General features: G+C 40.4%; 1 non-coding gene across 1 annotated transcript; it reads left to right on the top strand.

Moving 5' to 3' along the window:
• Positions 1-6,125: 6,125 nt before the first annotated feature.
• LOC112714124 (small nucleolar RNA R71) lies at positions 6,126-6,229 on the top strand. Its single transcript, XR_003159079.1, has one exon. It is a non-coding gene; the product is annotated as a small nucleolar RNA R71 (small nucleolar RNA).
• The last annotated feature ends 207 nt before the right edge of the window (positions 6,230-6,436 follow it).

The following is a 6,436-nucleotide window of genomic DNA, read 5'->3' as shown; positions in this document are numbered from 1 at the left end:
CAAAAACTTGGTGCACGAAATTGCAATCACACTTTTGCAACCCCGCACAACTAACCAGCAAGTGCACTGGGTCGTCCAAGTAATACCTTACGTGAGTAAGGGTCAATCCCACGGAGATTGTCGGCTTGAAGCAAGCTATGGTTATCTTGTAAATCTTAGTCAGGATATCAGAAAATATCAGGATTGATTGTGAAAAGTAAAAGAACATGAAATAAGTACTTGTTTTGCAGTGATAGAGAATAGGTTGAGGTTTTGGAGATGCTCCATCTTCTGAATCTCTGCTTTCCTACTGTCTTCTTCTTCAAGCACGCAAGGCTCCTTCCATGGCAAGCTGTATGCAAGGGTTTCACCGTTGTCAGTGGCTACCTCCCATCCTCTCAGTGGAAATGTTCAACGCACCCTGTCACGGCACGGCTATCCATTTGTCGGTTCTCAATCAGGCCGGAATAGAATCCAGTGATTCTTTTGCGTCTGTCACTAACACCCCGCCCTCAGGAGTTTGAAGCTCGTCACAGTCATTCAATCATTGAATCCTACTCAGAATACCACAGACAAGGTTTAGACCTTCTGGATTCTCTTGAATGCCGCCATCAGTTCTAGCTTATACCACGAAGATTCCGGTTAAAGAATCCAAGAGATATCTACTTAATCTAAGGTAGAACGGAGGTGGTTGTCAGGCACACGTTCATAGTTGAGAATGATGATGAGTGTCACGGATCATCACATTCATCCGGTTTACGAACAAGTAATATCTTAGAATGGAAGCAAGCATGATTGAATGAAAAACAGTAGTAATTGCATTAATCCATCAAGACACAGCAGAGCTCCTCACCCCCAACCATGGGGTTTAGAGACTCATGCTGTGGAAGGTACACAAAGAAACGTGTAAAGTGTCATGAGGTACAGATACAATGTCAAAAGATCCTATTAATAGTAAACTAGTAGCCTAGGGTATACAGAAATGAGTAAATGACGTAAAAATCCACTTCTGGGTCCACTTAGTGTGTGCTTGGGCTGAGCAATGAAGTATTTTCGTGTAGAGACCTTTTCTGGAGTTAAACGCCAGCTTTTATGCCAGTTTGGGCGTTTAACTCCAAGTTTTATGCCAGTTCCAGCGTTAAACGCTGGAATTTCTGAGGCTGATTTGCCACGCCGGTTTGGGCCATCAAATCTCGGGCAAAGTATGGACTATTATACATTGCTGGAAAGCCCAGGATGTCTACTTTCCAATGCCGTTGAGAGCGCGCCAATTGGGCTTTTGTAGTTCCAGAAAATCCACTTCGAGTGCAGGGAGGTCAGAATCCAACAGCATCTGCAGTCCTTTTCAGTCTCTGAATCAGATTTTTGCTCAGGACCCTCAATTTCAGCCAGAAAATACCTGAAATCACAGAAAAACACAAAAACTCGTAGTAAAGTCCAGAAAAGTGAATTTTAACTAAAAATTAATAAAAATATACTAAAAACTAACTAGATCATACCAAAAACATACTAAAAACAATGCCAAAAAGCGTATAAATTATCCGCTCATCAAAAATACATAAGTAAAAGAGGTTCAGGCATGGCCGAATGACCAGCCCCCATGAAGGTCTAAGGACTAGGCATCCAGAGATGTCTAATACAATAGTAAACTATCCTATTTATACTAGACTAGCTACTAGGGTTTACAGGAGTAAGTAATTTGATGCATAAATCCACTTCCAGGGCCCACTTGGTGTATGTTTGGGCTGAGCTTGATCTATCCACGAGCTGAGGCTTCTTCTGGAGTTGAACGCCAAGTTGTAATGTGTTTTGGGCGATCAATTCCGGTTTGTGACGTGTTTCTGGCGTTTGACTCCAGACAGCAACATGGAACTGGCGTTGAGCGCCAATTTACGTCATCTAATCACGATCAAAGTATAGACTATTATATATTGCTGGACAGCTCTGGATGTCTACTTTCCAACACCGTTGAGAGCGCGCCATTTGGAGTTCTGTAGCTCTAGAAAATCCATTTCAAGTGCAAGGAGGTCAGATTCCAACAGCATCAGCAGTCCTTTGTCAGCCTCCTATTAGAGTTTTGCTCAGGTCCCTCAATTTCAGCCAGAAAATACTTGAAATCACAAAAAAACACACAAACTCATAGTAATTTCCAGAAATGTGAATTTAGCATAAAAACTAATGAAAACATCCCTAAAAGTAACTAGATCATACTAAAAACTACCTAAAAATAATGCCAAAAAGCGTATAAATTATCCGCTCATCACAACACGAAACTTAAATTGTTGCTTGTCCCCAAGCAACTGAAGATAAATTAGAATAAAAAGAAGGGAATATACTATAAATCCAAAAATATCAATGAATATTAATTCTAATTAGATGAGCGGGACTTGTAGCTTTTTGCTTCTGAACAGTTTTGGCATCTTACTTTTTCCTTTGAAGTTTAGAATGATTGGCTTCTCTAGGAACTTAGAATTTTGGATAGTGTTATTGATTCTCCTAGTTAAGTATGTTGATTCTTGAACACAGCTACTTTTATGAGTATTGGCCGTGGTCCTAAGCACTTTGTTTTCCAGTATTACCACCGGATACATAAATGCCACAGACACATGACTGGGTGAACCTTTTTAGATTGTGACTCAGCTTTGCTAGAGTCCCCAGTTAGAGGTGTTCAGAGCTCTTAAGCACACTCTTTTTGCTTTGGATCACGACTTTAACCACTCAGTCTCAAGCTTTTCACTTGGACCTGCATGCCACAAGCACATGGTTAGGGACAACTTGATTTAGCCGCTTAGGCCTGGATTTTAGTTCCTTGGGCCCTCCTATCCATTGATGCTCAAAGCCTTGGATTCTTTTTACCTTTGCCTTTTGGTTTTAAGGGCTATTGGCTTTTTCTGCTTGCTTTTTTCTTTTTCTTTCTATTTTTTTCGCAAATTTTTTTCTGCAAGCTTTTACTTTTTCACTGCTTTTTCTTGCTTCAAGAATCAATTTTCATGATTTTTCAGATTGTCAATAACATTCTCTTTGTTCATCATTCTTTCAAGAGCCAACAATTTTAACATTCATAAACAACAAGATCAAAATTATGCACTGTTCAAGCATTCATTCAGAAAAGAAAAAGTTTTGTCACCACATCAATATAATTAAACTAAATTCAAGGAAAATTTTCGAAATTTATGTACTTCTTGTTCTTTTGAATTAAAAAAATTTTCATTTAAGAGAGGTGAAGGATTAATGGAATTATTCATAGCTTTAAGACATAGTTACTAACTACTAATGATCATGAAGTAGAGACACAAAACATAGATAAACATATAACACAAAAAACCGAAAAACAGAGAGATAAGAACAAGGAAGTTAAGGAATGAGTCCACCTTAGTGAGGGTGGCGCCTTTTGAAGGTCCAATGGTGCTTTTTGAGCTCCTTTATGTCTCTTCCTTTCTTCTGTTGCATGATCCCTAGTGATTTTGGTGTTCCTACCCTTAGTTGCTTCCAATAATTATGTGGAGGAACATGTATCCCCTGAGGTATCTCAGGGATTTCTTGATGAGAGAATTTCTCATGCTCTCTTGATGTGCAGTCAAATGCTCTTCTACTGAGTTATGGACCCTTGAGATGAATATCTCCATCTCCCATGACTCAGAGGTGGAAGCTTTTGTCTTCTCTTTCTTTTTTTCTCTTTTTTTTGAGGTTTCTCTGGCCTTAGGTGCCATCAATGGTTATGGAAAAGCAAGAAAAGAAAAAAAATCTATGCTTTTACCACACCAAACTTAGAATGTTGCTCGCCCTCGAGCAAAGAAGAAAGAATAGAAGGGGAAGAAGATATAGAGGAGAGGGAGAGATGTGTATGTTTTGGCCATATGGGTGGGATTGGGTGGGGAAGAGATGGATGGATGTGAGTGGTGAAGAGGTGATGGGGAAGAGAGATTGAGGTGATTGGTAACAGAGGATGAATGTTAAGAAGAGGGGAGAATATGGTAGGTGGGGATCCTATGGGGTCCACAGATCCTGAGATGTCAAGGATTTACATCCCTGCACCAATTAGGCATGTAAAATGCCTTTGCATGCAATTCTGGCATTTAAACGCCGAAGTGATGCATGTTCTGGGCGTTCAACGCCCATGTGCAGCATGTTTCTGGCGTTGAATGCCAGTTCCATGCTTGTTCTGGCATTCAGCGCCAGCTCTATGCTCTGTTCTAGCGTTGAACGCCAGCCAGATGCACCTTACTGGCGTTTAAACGCCAGTAAGTCCTTCCTCCAGGGTGTGATTTTTCTTCTGCTGTTTTTGATTCTGTTTTTAATTTTAATAATTTTTTTGTACTCCACATGATCATGAACCTACTAAAACACTAAATAACAATAAAATAAAAATAAAATTAGATAAATAAAGATTGGGTTGCCTCCCAATAAGTGCTTCTTTAATGTCAATAGCTTGACAGTGGGCTCTCATAGAGCCACAAAGGTGGTCAGGTCAATGTTGTGGACTCCCAACACCAAACTTAGAGTTTGGATATGGGGGTTTAATACCAAACATAGAGTTTGGTTGTGGCCTCCCAACACCAAACTTAGAGTTTGATTGTGGGGGCTCTGTTTGATTCTGTATTGAGAAAAGCTCTGCATGCTCACTCTCCCTTGTTACAGAAGGGTAGTCGTGTGCCTTAAACACAAGGTAGTCCCCATTCAATTGAAGGACTAATTCTCCTCTGTTAACATCTATCACAGCTTCTGCTGTGGCTAGGAAAGGTCTTCCAAGGATGATGCATTCATCCTCTTCCTTCCTAGTGTCTAAGATTATAAAATCAGCAGGGATGTAAAGGCCTTCAACCTTTACTAACACGTCCTCTACTAATCCATAAGCCTGCCTTACTGACTTGTCTGCCAATTATAATGAGAATAAGGCAGGCTGTACCTCAATGATCCCTAGTTTCTCCATTACAGAGAGTGGCATAAGATTTATCCCTGACCCCAGATCACACAGAGCCTTGTTAAAGGTCATGGTGCCTATGGTACATGGTATTAAGAATTTACCAGGATCTTGTCTCTTTTGAGGTAAAGTTTTCTGAACCCATGTATCTAGTTCACTAATGAGCAAGGGAGGTTCACCTTCCCAAGTCTCATTACCAAACAACTTGGCATTCAGCTTCATGATAGCTCCTAGATATTGAGCAACTTGTTCTCTAGTTATATCTTCATCTTCTTCAGAGGAAGAATAATCTTCAGAGCTCATGAATGGCAGAAGGATATTTAATGGAATCTCTATGGTCTCAATATGAGCCTCAGATTCCTTCAGGTCCTCAATAGGGAACTCCTTCTTGTTTGAGAGACGTCCCAGGGGGTCTTCCTCACTAGGATTTTCGTCCTTCTCCTCCCTTGTGCATTCGGCCATATTGATTACATCAATGGCCTTGCACTCTCCTTTTGGATTCTCTTCTGTATTGCTTGGGAGAATACTGGGAGGAGTTTCAATGACTTTCTAACTCAGCTGGCCCACTTGTGCCTCTAAATTTCTGATGGAGGACCTTGTTTCACTCATGAAACTAAAAATGGCCTTAGACAGATCAGAGACTAAATTTGCTAAATTAGAGGGGCTCTGCTCAGAATTCTCTGTCTGTTGCTGAGAAGATGATGGAAAAGGCTTGTTATTATTTAGCCTGTTTCTTCCACCATTATTAAAGCCTTGTTGAGGCTTTTGTTGATCCTTGCATGAGAAATTTGGATGATTTCTCCATGATGAATTATAGGTGTTTCCATAAGGTTCACCCATGTAGTTAACCTCTACCATTGCAGGGTTTTCAGGATCATAAGCTTCTTCAGAAGCTGCCTCTTTAGTACTGTTGGATGCATTTTGCCATCCATTCAGACTTTGAGAGATCATGTTGACTTGCTGAGTCAACACTTTGTTCTGAGCTAATATGGCATTCAAAGCATCAATTTCAAGAACTCCCTTCCTCTGAGGCGTCCCACTATTCACGGAATTCCTCTCAGAAGTGTACATGAATTGGTTATTTGCAACCATGTCAATAAGTTCTTGAGCTTCTGCAGGCATTTTCTTTAGGTGAATGGATCCACCTGCAGAATGGTCCAATGACATCTTGGAAAACTCAGATAGACCATAATAGAATATATCTAATATGGTCCATTCTGAAAACATGTCAGAAGGACACTTTTTGGTCATCTGCTTGTATCTTTCCCAAGCTTCATAGAGGGATTCACCATCTTTTTGTTTGAAGGTCTGAACATCCACTCTAAGCTTGCTCAGCTTTTGAGGAGGAAAGAATTTATCCAAGAAGGCCGTGACCAGCTTATCCCAAGAGTCCAGGCTATCTTTAGGTTGTGAGTCCAACCTTGTTCTAGCTCTGTCTCTTACAGCAAAAGGGAAAAGCATGAGCCTGTAGACTTCAGGATCTACTCCATTCATCTTTACAGTCTCACAAATCTGCAAAAACTCAGTTAAAAACTG

The sequence above is a fragment of the Arachis hypogaea genome, chromosome 9 (genome assembly GCF_003086295.3).
Source record: "Arachis hypogaea cultivar Tifrunner chromosome 9, arahy.Tifrunner.gnm2.J5K5, whole genome shotgun sequence".
Classification (NCBI taxonomy): domain Eukaryota; kingdom Viridiplantae; phylum Streptophyta; class Magnoliopsida; order Fabales; family Fabaceae; genus Arachis; species Arachis hypogaea.
Note: the sequence above shows the minus strand (reverse complement) of the source record. Positions and strands in the feature narration are given on the sequence as shown.